Source organism: Agelaius tricolor, unplaced genomic scaffold (genome assembly GCF_023055355.1).
Source record: "Agelaius tricolor isolate 1412-34295 unplaced genomic scaffold, bAgeTri1.0.p SCAF_16, whole genome shotgun sequence".
Classification (NCBI taxonomy): domain Eukaryota; kingdom Metazoa; phylum Chordata; class Aves; order Passeriformes; family Icteridae; genus Agelaius; species Agelaius tricolor.
In genome coordinates, this window is record NW_027269276.1 from 19,001,175 (window position 1) to 19,015,492 (window position 14,318).

Genomic DNA, 14,318 nt, shown 5'->3' on the forward strand with positions numbered 1-14,318 from the left:
TTCAGAATTTTCAGGATTTTAGAAGGATAACACAGAATGTGCAAACACTCACCCAATAAACTGAGGGCTCTCAATCTCACAGAGTGACCTTGGGCAGCATCCTGACACAAGGAGGGAGACCCCAAGAGTCCTTCTCTCAGGACAACTGACTCCACTGCCCTGCCTGCCCACCAAGGCTCCATCTGTACCCCAGCTGATCCTTACCTGTCATCAGATGGCCACAATAAACCTTGCTGGCCGAGGTCTGACCTTCAGCCCCTCCACGGCAGCAGCAGGTGCAATGGTTAGTGCTGCACACCTGAATCCAGCCCTGGCTGAGGTCACGGCCAGGTCTGAGGGCTGCTGCACCTGCCATGAGCACCCAGTGCAGTTTATCCTTAACTGCAATGAACACCTGCAAAAGGAGGAGTAGGGAAAACAGGGAGAACCTGGAAGCTCTCCCAGTGGACCATCCGCCAGGGCTGAGCAGCACAGGGAGGATCCCTGCTTTCCTACAGACTATTTCCCTGCACCATCATTGCCAAAATAGGGAGGGCCGGACGGGAAGGAAAAAAACCTGATACTCAGGAAAAGTTAAGTTGGCCCGTACGGGGATCGAACCCGCGACCTTGGCGTTATTAGCACCACGCTCTAACCGACTGAGCTAACCGGCCCCACTGCTCAGGGTGCCGCGCCGCCACCTGCTGGCCCGGCCATGGCTCCGTCTCCGGAAAACAGAACAAAAACAACCCTAGCAGAGGATGGTTTCGATCCATCGACCTCTGGGTTATGGGCCCAGCACGCTTCCGCTGCGCCACTCTGCTGTGTGTAGTCCCTTGTCCTCACAAGTATATATTGACATCTATAACTCCATTCTGCCCTGCGATCTTGGTGGTATTAACGGCCTGTGCAGGGTGACAGGAACACCCCATGAGCCCCAAAACGGGGGACAACGAATATAACACACTGTGATGCCCCACTTGCTGTAACACAGCCTTCACCTCCTCTCAGGAAGCACAGGCCAAATCTCTGGTCACAGAGAGCAGCAGGCACAACTTTCCCAGGCATTGTCTTCGGGAAGGCTGTGAGAAGATCAGAGAAAAGAATCAGAAACAATTCTTATCTTCACTTGCTGCACCTGTCGTTGTGAACGTGTGGAATGTGTTATGGAGATTTGTTTACCAAAGGGTGGTTTCTTGATTGGCCACCGGTGATGGTGTTTTATTTAAAGGGACCAGGTAGGTCAAACTGTATCAGACTGTCTGTAAGGGTGATGAGTTTCTTAATAAGCACAGTATGATAAAGTGATTGATCAGCCTTCTGGAATCATGGAGTCAATGCTAATTATTACCATGTCAGGGATGTCCTGCTATGACAAGTCCCCACTGTGCTGCTGAAAGCAGAAAAGAGACAAAGCCCATCTGGTATCTTCTGCTTTTTGGCTTGCCTGGTAGCAGCCACCATTCACCTGTGGTGTACAACCACCCGTCCATCAGATTTTAGGAAAACAGGCAAATGTCTTATGGGGAACATATAAAAAGCCAGGTGGGTGGATTTTTGCAGATGTTTCTCACAAATTCAGGAGCATGGTTTCCCAAATTGCTGTCAGTGGGAGATATAAATATTTGGAAAAAAACCTAGATGAGACCATAAAGCCTGAGACTGGGGCTGCTCAGCCCATCACACACCTTGTGTCTGCCTTGGCCAGCACCACTGTGTTCACAGCAGCCCTGTGGCAGCAGGACTCAGGGACAACAAGTGCTGTCAGCACTGTGATGTGATTCATTCTGAGGAGAAGCTGAGGATGTCACCCATGTGCTTACCCTTGCTCGAGTTCTACATTTCTGTAAGTACAACTGGTTGTTCTAGTTTTTGCTCTTTTGTGAAAATAAAACAATGAACACCTGCAGTTCCTTTTCATATCGAGATGATTTTGGGTTTTTTTTGCAATAGTTGTGAACCAGTGCTCCGTCATCCTCCCCTGAGCCTCCAGGGCTCCTGGCCTCTGCTTTCTCTTCAGAGGATTCCTGCAGTGTGTGGGGCGTGTATGTGCACGCCTGGGTGTGGGTGGAAGTGCTTTGATTGGCCATACAGATACATTCCCTAAAGCATCTGGCTGGCAGTTTACAGGACAAAAGTGCATAAGCTAATGAATTATTATTATTATTATTATTATTATTATTATTGTTATTGTTATTGTTATTGTTATCTTCATGCTCTGCCTGAGCATGCAGAAATGCAGTTATGATAGCCAGAGCTGAAGTGGAATTGCATCTGGTCAGGGATGTCAAAGACAGCAAGGAGGGTTTCTGTGACAAAAGGCACACACAACCCATTGGTGAATGAGCTGGGAACTTGCTGAGGCAGGACATGGAAGAGGTTGATACACTGAATGACTCCTTTGCCTTGGTCTTCACTTGCAAACCAGGCTTCAGGAATCCCAGGCCCAAGAGATCAGAGGGGCTCTGGGGTAAGGATGGGGCATCCTTGGTGAAAAAAGATCAGGTCAGGGAATAACAGGCATATGTAACTTATAGAATCAGAGAATTACAGAAGCATGGAATGGTTTGGGTTGGAAGGGACCTTAAAGACCAGTTTGGGTTGGAAGAGACCCTAAACTATCCAGTTCCAATCCCCCTGTCCATGAACCTGCCCATGAACCCATGAGTGCTGACAGCACAGGCTGATGTCATTGTCAGGCCTTTTTCAATATTTTGAATGATCATGGTGACTGGGAGAGATGCCTGAGGACTAAAACAAGGCAAAAGACTCCTGTCTTTGAAAAGGGTAAGAGGCCCCAGAGAGCTACAGGCTGGTCAGCCTCACCTTGGTCCCTAGGAAAGTGAGGGAGTACCTAAGTTGCAAGCAGCCCCAACAAGAACAGCAGCCCTACCTATGGGTTGGTGCCATAGGGTGTCTGAGACAGCAGTCATGATTGCTAACCAGGTCATTCCAAATGAAATTCCCATATGTACCACAGTTTGTATTCAAGAAAGAGTCCTACATGTGAAATTACTGTGTGTTATGAACACAGACATTGTGTGTACCAGCATCCCCTCTGAAGGGGAATGACAAAGCATCTGTCATTTGTCAAAGCTGGAGATTTCCAGAGATGGAAAAGGTGGAGGATGGAGAGCAATTTCACCCCAGTGTTACACCAAGACATTTTATAAAGAACAGGCCTCCTCCCACTATTCCCCCAAATTGCAGAACTGGCCTCATGCAGTGCAGTTCATGCCTGGGTCCCCACCTGGGCACTGTCAGTCTTCATCATCACCGTGCCACAGCAGCATGCTTCTCTTGTCAGGTGCAACCAGCTGCAGCAGCAGCCCTAAAATCCCTCTCAACCTGTACCAACAGAGCCATCTCAGCAGGAAAAATAAACTGCTGAAAACAGAGTGTCCTCCTAGGCCCCAAGAGCTGATGCTGGATAAACCTTTCTCATCACCCTCATCTGAATCCCTGGAAAGGGTAGTGGGGGGTGAGAAGAAACCTGTCCATCAAAACAGGGTGTGTCATGGCAGGAAACAGAGGAGCAGGCTAGAAGCTGTGGTTGGATATCCAGGGTTACGGAGGCACCACCAAGCTCGTGGTCTCTGTGTTTCCATTCGGGAATTCGGGGGAAGGTGAAAGAACAAAATTTCTCTTGCGTTGGCCGGGAATCGAACCCGGGTCAACTGCTTGGAAGGCAGCTATGCTCACCACTATACCACCAACGCATCTGTGAGAAGAGGTTGTGCCTGCTCCTCCAGGTCACATTCCACCAGCTCCAGGTGCACACCGGCTCCTTCTGCTGTTCTGTGCACTGCTACAGGCTGCCACAGAGACGGGTGTTTCTGTGGGTGAGACACTGGCTGCAAAACTCAAGCTGGGCTAGACACTGACTAGGGAAAATCAGCACCAGGGGGTGCCCAGGCTTGGAGCAGGAGCCTGGACAGATCAGGATTGAGCTGCAGGCCCAGACTGCACAGACCTATGGGGTGTGTCTAGGAGAGATGGATCTGCGTGTCCAGCACCCATCTCCAGCCCTGAGCAGCCAGAGAAGAAGAAAAGGATCAGATCAGACAGTCTGCCTTGTTTATGTGGGTGCTGGTGGTGCTTTAGGGCATGCTGGTGACAGCATCACTCCCCACACACATTGTGCCAGTGGAGGTGCATTTGTGGGTCCATGCCTGTGGTGAGTAAGCACAGCCAACTGCTCACCCAGTTGCTCACTCCTGCTCCACCTTCTGTGAATGAGAAGCATAGAAAAAAGGATGAGAATTCTTCCAGGACAAAAGAAACCCTGGGACATGGCTTTGCAAATACTATTGTTGGCAAAGTAGACTCAGCTTGGGGAAATTAGTGTTTGGCCCATTGAAAAAGGTTCACATAGTGAGTAACAAGAAAACCCCAAACAAACATTAAACACAACCTTTCCTTGCTCTTACCCAGGATCAGCTTGTCTGCTTCACCAACATTCTTGTAACCAAAGCAGCATGGTGTTCTGAATTGTCTCTCTGCTCTTCCTGACCCTTCTTTCTTTCCTGCTCTCTCTGTCTGGCATTGTCTACCCTCTCTGCATTATGTTTTCATGGAGGCCCCAAACTGCTGATAGCTCAGAAGTCTGCCATGGAGATGGAACCATCTGTGTGCAGCACATGGCAGCCCCTTCCCTGTTCTCAGAGACCAGCCTGAGGCATTCCATGTCACCTCCAGTCCCAACACCCAGCCCCCACTGGCCAGTACAGTGTCCCTTGGCAATACCTGCTTGGCCCTGATGCTGGATCACCCTAGAAATGGTCACAGCAGCAAACAGATTAGGAAAAAGAATGGTTCCAAGTTTTGGAGTCAAGCACACACTGGGAAGCTGGAGACTGAGCTGCCTGCAGGGAATTGAGGAAGAGCTGTGTGCCCATGATACACAGGGCCTTGTGAAGGAAGCTGTGCCTGCTGCTCCAGGGTATCTGGGGCAGAGGGTAGAGGATGCCATCCTGGAGCAGAGCCATTCCCAAAGGAAGCCATGAGCCTGTGGCAGGCCAGTACCAGAGCAGGATCCTGGCAGGACCTGTGGAAGTCTGGAGAGAGGAGCCCGCCTGGAGCAGGTTCCTGCTAGGATTAATGGTCATGTGGATTCCCAGCAGGGTCTCCCTGTCCCAAAAGGCCCCACAGTGTCACTAGGGCCCTGGGTTCCACCAGGTTCCATAGCATCCCAGTGCTCCCCAGGCTTCTGTCAGGTTCCATGGCTTTCCCATGGTCTCCAGGGTTCCCTGAGTTTCTGTGGTGTCACAGTGCCACAGCATCACAAGGGTCTCCTGTGTCCCATGGGGTCACAACACCCCTTGAAAAAGGTTCATGGATTCTGTGCAGCCCCACTATGTCACAATGGTCCCTCCCTTCCCCAAGTCCCCCCAGGGTCCCAGTGGCCCCTTGGCTGCAGAAGGGGGTGCCTGGGATCTCCTGCCCCCCCAGCAGCTGGAGGAGAAGCAGCAGGGACAGCGTGCAGACAGTGCCATGGCCCCTTCTGTGCCCATGCCTGGCCCTGTCCCTGCCACAGCCATGGTGTGTAACACCTGCTCCAAGCCCTTGGGTGTGCAGGTGACACTGATGTCCTGGCTGCTCCTGGGGTGATCCCTGGGGAGAGGCCAGCAGGGATTCATTACCCACATGCTCCCTGTGCCAGTGACACTGAGCCCCACTGCAAAGCCAGCCCTCTCTGGGAAACAGCCAGGGCCATGCCACCCCCTGAGCTCTCTGCAAAGCTCAGCTTTGGCAGCCTCAAAGCCCCGTGCTAGGCAGTTTGCCCCTCACATTTCTGTCTAGAACTGACCCAGAAATGTCTGATTTGTACATGTGAGAGGGAAGGTGCATAGTCCCAGCACGCTGTGTGCACTTTAGAGGCTGCTAGGAAAAGAGGGTAATTTAGTAAAGCCTTTTGTCCTGACACTTCCTTCTCTTGCAGGTACAGAGGCTTCAATTAGGCAACAATGAAGGTGTTTGAAAGTGATTGCGTTGTGAAAATCAGGTTTCACAGTGAAGAGGGAAGGTCAGCAAATGCTTTGTCTCCTGGCACATTTCCCAGTCTGAACTGCAGCTGAAAATGCTTCACTCTAGTGATGGATCCTCCCACCTTGGGAGAATGTGATGATGCTATATATATAGTTGAGAAAGCAAGTGCAGATCACTATTGTGTTTCGTTTAACTTGGAGACTGCAAAGGGAAGATGAAGCTAGCACTGGCTTTTTGTTGTTGGATGTTTCCTTTGGGAATACCTGCTGGACGTTTGGGAGGGGTTTGTGATGTGCAAGAGTGAGAGGGGAAGATGGTACATGGAGCTTGAGGGAAAGCACACACCTCCACAGGGCTGGATGCAGTTCACTGGGTGGGAGTTACATGTTCAGCAGCTGATCACACAAGAAAACATTCTAAAAGAAAGATGCTGTGCTGGAATTGTCTTTTCTTTTGTAACCTATAAGCTGTGCACAGCTAAGGATGAAACAATTCCTCTTCCTTCAGCGGTACATGCAGGATCACACTCTGTCAGTCACCAAGAGCAGGATGGCAGAACTCCTCCACAAACTGGTCCTACACAAATGGAGCTGGGCCAGGAAAGCGTTTGGCTTTTTCCTGGGCACTGTCAGTGCTCATGAAAACAACCACACGATGGTGATGTCGACTCGCAAAAGAAGGAAATGCACAGAGCCCATCTCGAAACCACCCCGAGGGCAGAGCCAAGCGACAAACGTCTCTCAAATCATCCACATCAGGACAAAAAGGTTTCACTGATCTTCCACTTCAAAGTGTAAACCCTTCTCTGCACCACATTTAAAAGACAACACAAACTCCTTTGCCCTAACAAATCTTTTCACTCTCACAGAGTCTGGCCACAAGCTTGAAAACACCTGTCAAAACCAGAGCTCACAAAGAAGTCAGCTGAGAAAGCTCTTGCTGCCTACAGCCTCAGCTGCACCATCAAACTACCAGCACACATCCTGGTACCAGCACTTCCCTTCTCAGCTCTGGGTACCATCTTGAGCCTTCAGTCTCGGAGTCAGGATCCAAATGGAGCAGCACCAGACGCTGCTCACACACTAAAACTACCAGGACAAAAAGCTCAGCAGTTTGGCATTTCCATTCCCACTTGACAGCTCAGCAGCTCCAACCCAGAGAGCTGAAAGGCCTTTATACTCAGTGAGAGTACCAGTGTGTGCATCAGAACTTGCTTTCTTTGCCAAGGAGAGGAAATACAAGCTCATCTCCAAAGAAATGGCATCCCCTCTCCCAAAATACAAAACACCTGGGGACTGACCCCCCACAAAAGGTGACAGAACACCATCAGCTGCACACCAAGCCTCAGCATAGCTGCTCACCTTGTTTGAAAGAAGTGTGGAGGAGAATTTCAAGAAGGCCACCTCTGAGATGTGGATGCCACATGCCAAATTGAATCTATCAGGAGATCACCCTCCAAAGCTGGATACCAACTCCATCACTGTACAAACTGAGGGAAGTGCTTCCACACCAAATATGCTAGCACAGAAAGTGGTTACTATCCAATTAGCAGGCAGCCTCAACAAGGGGAGAGAATTGATGCATCTGACTCCACCTTAAAAGAAGGCTAATTAATTACCTTATTATACTCTTAATCTATACTATATTCCACTCTATTACATTACATCTAAACTGAATCTGCTATGCAATCAGCTCTGCACACACTGCACAGAATCTCATGGCTGTCAGCCCACAGTCCTGACACACACACACACACACACACACACACACCTGGCCCTGATGGCCAAGGAAACAAAACCCCATCACTTTGGGTAATCAATCTCCATATTGCATTCTGCTGTGGCACAAACAGGCACAGCAAATGATAACAATTGTGTTTTCTTTCTCTGAGGTTCAGAGAATGTGAAACCCAGAAATATTCTTGGGAATAATTGTGTCTTGCTTTTCTCTGTGAAGAGAAATGTGGCTACAGGTTACCTCCCTTGACCTGCACCAGGCAGCTTCTTATCTGCACCTCCAGCAGTGGGGATATGTGTTTTTCCTTCCATGAAAACACATTCTCATTCAGGAACTAACCAAGCAAAGGTTGCATTCCACTTCCAGTAATGCAAGGCCCAACATTTGCTCCTACACAGAGGGGGCCAGTGCACAGCCAAAGCCAGGGAGGGGTCCTGGAAAAAGGATCCTGAGATACCTCAAAGAATCCCTTGGGGAAATGGGTAGTTTGGCAGAGGTAATCAAGGGCAATCCATGCCAGGAGGTTGGGCATTACTGGATTTGTGGTGAACATGCCCACCACAGGTTACCTCCAAACTGGTCAGGGATATGTTGTGTAGGATATATTGGACTGTTTTCTTTCTGCTATCACAGCTTCAGGGAAATCAGTTAGGAATCAGGATATATGATCATCTAATTAGAGAAAAGCAGTCAATTGATGCAGGCCTGGCTGGAAGGAGCAGCCAAAAGTGGGGAAAAGATGAATGGCCACCTGAGCAAATTATACAACACCATGGACCAGCCACATGGAGTCCTAATGATTAATATCAGGTGCCAGAGGACTCATTTATAATTTAAAGCAAATAATTAGGTTACCAGCTGTCTTTGAAATAATAACCAACCAGTCAGCTACAGCCCTTGACCATTTTGCTGACCATCCACTAGGATGAGGAATGCAATATTTCAACATCAGATAGTAGTAGATTATCTATTAGCAGAAGAAAGGGAAGTGTGTGGCAAATTAAATGCCTCAAAGTGCCATCTGCAAATAGATGACAATGGAAAAGTGCTAAAACAAATAGCAAAGGGAATAAGAAAATTAGCTCATGTACCAGTCCAAACATGGAAAGGATGGAAATGGGACATGTTTTTGTGGTGGGTTAAAGGAATGGGTTTTTTTTCCTCTTATGTGCTGTAGCAACTCTCATCTTTTTACCATGCATGATCCCTTGCTTAGTGCAACTTATTATGTGATCCAAGGGATGCAGGTAGTAGCCATGCCTACAGATCCAGAAATGGCTACAAAAGGACAGAAAATGGTGTCACTGCAAATAATTGCAAAACCAAAAAGGCCCCAGGAACAGAAAGTTAAGTCAATGATAAATAAGGTTTGTAAAGACAATTACTGAGGAAAATTAGAAGAGGAGGGATTGAAAGGAATGAGAAGGAGGTGTCTTTCCAAACAAACTGTGGGCCTGATGGAAGATAAGGCCTGATACAGAGAGGTGAAAGAAGCAAAGGGGGAACCATAAATTCCATAGGAATTCCACTAATTGACAGACAGTGTTACTCAAGGCTGTGCAAAATCTCTGGATTTGGAGAAAAAGAACAGAGACACAAGGAAGAAGATAAATGAGGTGAGGGCAGGGTATACATTAGAAGGGGGTTTTAGGTATGAGGCATTTCAGGGAGACTGTACCTCTAAAGTACCTCAGCCAGTGGGGAAAGAGAGAGGGGAAATGTGGCCAGGAAATTAGGACTAAAAGGAGGCTGTGTCCCATAAAAATGATGAAAGACCCCATGGGGAATGCCCCATGACCTCTTCACATCCCTGATTCACATTAGTTGCAGATACTTAAAGACTCTCAAACAATTCTACATTTAAGATGTGTATTTTTGTCAAGTCTGGTCTCATTGTTAGATCAGTAAAACATGTAATTGAATGTAAAACTGAAAGTTGATGACAATTTAAAAGATCAGATCTTTAAAATTTTGTACATTTTCATGAATATATTAGTTTGATTAACTCAAAACATCTATATTGCATAGTCTCAGGAAAAAAACCCCAATAGTTTCAAAAAAAAAAAAAAGAACTCAGAAGACCAGTAGTTTTTCTTTTGAAACACAACCATCAACTGTTACTAAAAATCATATGTCAGATGGTTTCTGATTCTAGAGAAGTGAAATGGCACCATCTAGTGACTCACACATGAGAAAGCCAGAAAAGCTGTCACTTCTTTTACTTCCTCTCAACACCATACAGTCAAGTTTGGAAACAGTACCAAAAGTAAATGTAAAAATAAGCATGAATGCCAGAACACCTACTGTGGAACAAGGACTTGAAAGTCAAGTGTTATACTCAAGGATTATTTTTCTACCAAACTAGGTACCCGTGGTCTTTAGTATGTTGAAACATTTTGGAGGCACCTACAATATAAATTTAATAGTTACATACTATTGACACAAGGAATGCTTGGGTCAATAGTATCTTCCCAGGAATAACAAATGGATTTTAAGCAATGGCAACAGTAGCTTACAAAAGAGGATTCTATCAGTTAGTAACACACACAGCTGCCAAAACTTATGAAAAAAAATTGAGCCACTTTGGATGCATCTCATTTTTCACTGATAAATTCAAATAGCAACCTCTTCAATTGATAATCACACCTCATATTTGCACAGGCACCACGATCCTGTGCATTTATGGTCACTGGTTCACTTTTCCAGCAGATTGCCTAAAGGCTGCTGGCACAGAACATTTCTACACTACTTTTACAGAACTAAACTTTAACTGTTTCTGTACAGATTGCATAGGTCTTATAAATTATCCCAGGAATTCATCCACTAGAAAAATATAGACAAAGGCAAAATATTTATTAGGTTTTATATTATTATTCCTCTATGATTTTGTTGAAGGGGTATATTGAACAAAACCTTAGTAACCTTTTTCTCAAGCCGAGGTCATGTGCCCTCTGCAGGACTGTCGAGGAGAGCTTTTCCTGTAGGAATTACTGCACAAAAACTGAAAGAGCGAAAGAGGTGGCGCAGATAATTTTCACCAGTTTCCTCTTTTGTTCTTTGCTTTCCATGTGTATTTAATAAATAACAAAGAACAGCTCTCCAGGAAACCGCACCACTCTAAATTCTTAGGGTGTCTTACCCTAAAAAGCGGGCCACGTTGAAATTATAGCCTCAGAGATAAATAAAATATAAACTTCTTTTAAAATTCTCTTTCTTTCCAAAAGGTGGCCCTCCCTATGAGAGAAAGTTCAAGGGTTAACTAATAAATTTTTTAATGAACGATTCCTAAGTTCTCTATTATCGCGGAGGAGAGGCCGGGGCGGGCGGGAGGCGCCTTCGCCATCTCGGAGCCGTCCCCATCCTCATCCCCATCCCCATCCCCATCCCCATCCCCATCCCCATCCCCATCCCCATCCCCATCCCGGTCTTCCCCTCCGCGGAGAGCCCGTGCGGCCCCCGTGCCCCCTGCTCCGACTGGGGCCGCCGCCCTCCCGCCCTGCCTGCCCCGGGGGCCGCCGGCACCGACCGCAGCCACACCGCCCCACGGTGCCGGGGGCGCGGCCGGCCCGGGGCTGCGCTGGCTCCCTCAGCGGGGCGGGAAGGGCACCTCACCGCCGGTCCCCTCACGGGATGGGCAGGGCGGCCTCACCGCCGGTCCCCTCACGGGATGGGCAGGGCGGCCTCACCGCCGGTCCCCTCAGGGGATGGGCAGGGCGGCCTCACCACCGGTTCCCTCATGAGATGGGCACGGGGGCGTCACCGCCGGTCTCCTCAGGGCACGGGGAGTCTCATCGCTGAGACACGGCAGGGCGGCCTCACCGCCTGTCTCCTCACCCGGATGGACAGGGCGGCCTCACCGCCGGTCCCCTCACGGGATGGGCAGGGCGGCCTCACCGGCGGTCTCCTCACCCGGATGGACAGCGGGGACTTCACCACCGGTTCCCTCACCGAGACAGGCAGCGAGGCCTCGCCGCCATCCCCTCAGTGAGGCGGGCTGGGGTCTCGCCGCTGATCCCCTCACCGGGATAGGCAGGGGGGTCTCGCCGCTGTTCCCCTCAGCGAGGCGGGCCGGGGTCTCGCTGCTCCTACGCGGGAGCCAAGGAAGGGAAAGGGCTCCGGCCCAGCCTCGTGCAGCGCTGGGCTTGTCCCTGCCCTCCCCTGAAACAAACGAAGGCCGAGCAACGCGACCCTGTCTGCCTAAACAGCAGAACTCCATTAATTAATCAAGACCTGGTTTTAAAGGCCGGTCCCTCCTCACGGCTGGCACAAGGAGTTGCTCAGCCATTTCCTAATTTCATGTACATCTACCAGAACTGTTCTGGAAAACTACATATAAACAGTACATAAGACACGTGTGGTTGCCTTTTGCCTGTGTTTTATTGGTTCAGAGCACAGTGTGAGGGTTACAAAGTCATTGCAGTTTGGGTGAGGAAGCTCAGAAGAAGCATTCGGCAGCATTAAGACAGGGACGGGAGTTGTTCAGCCTTGTTGAAGAAATTCTGCCCTTCATCTACAATACAGACCAGAGCTAGTTAGTTCCTATGTTGCCTGGAGGGGAAAAAAAAGAAAAAAAAAAAAAGAAAAAGAAAAAGTAAGTAAAAGTAGCAGTACAGATTTGCAAACAACATAAAAATAAATTAAACATTCACCTTTTCTTAAAAAAAAAAGTTAGATAATTTGCACTTCACTTGCAGTGAGTTGGGTAAGTGGAGTCTGCCCTTTTCCACTGCATACAGAAACAAGTCTGTGGGTGAGGCAGCACGGAAAGAGAGGATGCAGCAGAGAAGGGCGTCAGCCCTGGGCCCTGGCACTGTCCCAAAGGAAGTGTCTCAGGAGCATCGTCCCCTCAAAGGTGTTAAACCACGGCAGAAAGGTCAGTGAGCACAATGGCAGCATTTCCCTGAGAAACCAAAACCTGTGTGGAAGCCAGTGCAGGGATGTGAGGCCAGTGCCACCAGCAGGCCCTGGGACACAGAGCTGTGTGTGTCACCCATGCCTCTGGACGGGTGGCAGAGGCAGGAAAGGTCCCAACTGCAGCAAGGCACCTCAGCCACCTACTCAAGGAAGCTATTTAAGATTAATTAGGGTGAAATTCTCGAGACTTAGTGGATGTTCACAGAGTTCTTGGTCACTCTGGAGGCAGTACAGTGTATTCAGTAGCCCAGTTTAAGTTATACACACTTTCCATAATTCATTAAACCTGTTCATTCCTCAGATGGGGAAAATGCTCATATCCTGCTCAGAACTTACAACTTTATTTCACAAATTGAACTAACAATAAGTACCAGCTATGTGCTCAGAACTCATGCAGCTTTCCTTCACACCAGCAGCTTCTTGCTGATGTGCTTTGCCACAGCCAGTAAAAAATTTTTGAAGCAACTACAACACATACAAGAGCACAACTTTTCAGTATGTTTGGCATTCCATGCCATGCCCTTTCTTTAAATCTCCAGATGGTGAGATAAAAGCTTCATTTATGTATCTCATCTCTTGAAGATCAGAATATTTCTAAAGAAAAATGATTATGAAATCTTATTATATTGATTACTTTGGTATAGTTCAAGAATTCTTAAGAGACACTGGTCAACCAAGTTGGAAAAAGAATAATTTATGAAAAAGGCAATTTACCACATTAGAAAAAGTGGATCCATTCTACATATGAACCAAAAACTAGCCTCTGATCTACAAGTGGGCAGTATTTGTATCATAATTGCTATTCTGCAACCAAAACTAGATCCAGACAGAAGCTGTAATAAATCACCATTTTTATGTAGTGTAGCTATGTCTGCTATTTCCTTTTAACAAATGCAGAATGCAAATGTACTTAAAATGTCACTGACCACTGTGAGGACTTAAGGACTGCTGAGCATCTAAAACCCAATTCAGATCTAGGGGATATGTAAGATAATGCTTAAACACAAAGAAAACACACTTTGGAAGCTATCTGTCATCCCTGAGTTTCCCACTTACTTCTCAGCATGTCTCAACTATTAACTTGCTTTTGCCTTGGGTAGATAAAAACCTTTCTTTCCTTGGGTTTGCTCATTTCTGTACCACTTGTAAGCTACTGCCAAATCACAATAATTTGGAAGGCAGAAACTATTGCTAATATAACAGCTAACAAGTATTTGCCAAATCCCTCAGTTTAGGATTTGTTCCTCAGTTGAAGGACACTGGACAAACAATATTTGCTATATTGATGCAGTATTTGTGCTCCAGGTTATTTCAGAGTCATAGCTTTCAAATAATGCTGATTTAAAACAATAACCAAAACAAAGAGAATGTTAACAGCTTTAGTCAGTAGATAATTATTAATGAAATTGGAAATTGTGTCTCATGTTACCTTTACAGGCATTGCTTAGAAGTCATTTTAAAAGGGCATTTCATGACACTAAATGTCTGGAAAAACTGTTTCCTAGGAAACTGAAGGTCATCAAACTAATATACTTAGATTTAAGCAATCACTACAGAAATAAAGGATTTTTCTAGATAGCTCTAGAGAACAGTGAAGTTTAGGAACAAGCAAAGACAGGCAAAAACCCTTGTGGTGCATCACCAGTTAACCTAAGCTTTACAGATACAACCCAGCAGGACACCTTTCCACAACAAATGTA

General features: G+C 47.3%; 3 non-coding genes across 3 annotated transcripts; all 3 read right to left on the reverse strand.

Annotated features, from left to right (window-relative positions):
* Window positions 1–579: 579 nt before the first annotated feature.
* On the reverse strand, window positions 580–653 carry TRNAI-AAU (transfer RNA isoleucine (anticodon AAU)). Its single transcript has one exon. It is a non-coding gene; the product is annotated as a tRNA-Ile (tRNA).
* Window positions 654–731: 78 nt separating this feature from the next.
* On the reverse strand, window positions 732–803 carry TRNAM-CAU (transfer RNA methionine (anticodon CAU)). Its single transcript has one exon. It is a non-coding gene; the product is annotated as a tRNA-Met (tRNA).
* Window positions 804–3,626: 2,823 nt separating this feature from the next.
* On the reverse strand, window positions 3,627–3,698 carry TRNAG-UCC (transfer RNA glycine (anticodon UCC)). Its single transcript has one exon. It is a non-coding gene; the product is annotated as a tRNA-Gly (tRNA).
* Window positions 3,699–14,318: the final 10,620 nt, after the last annotated feature.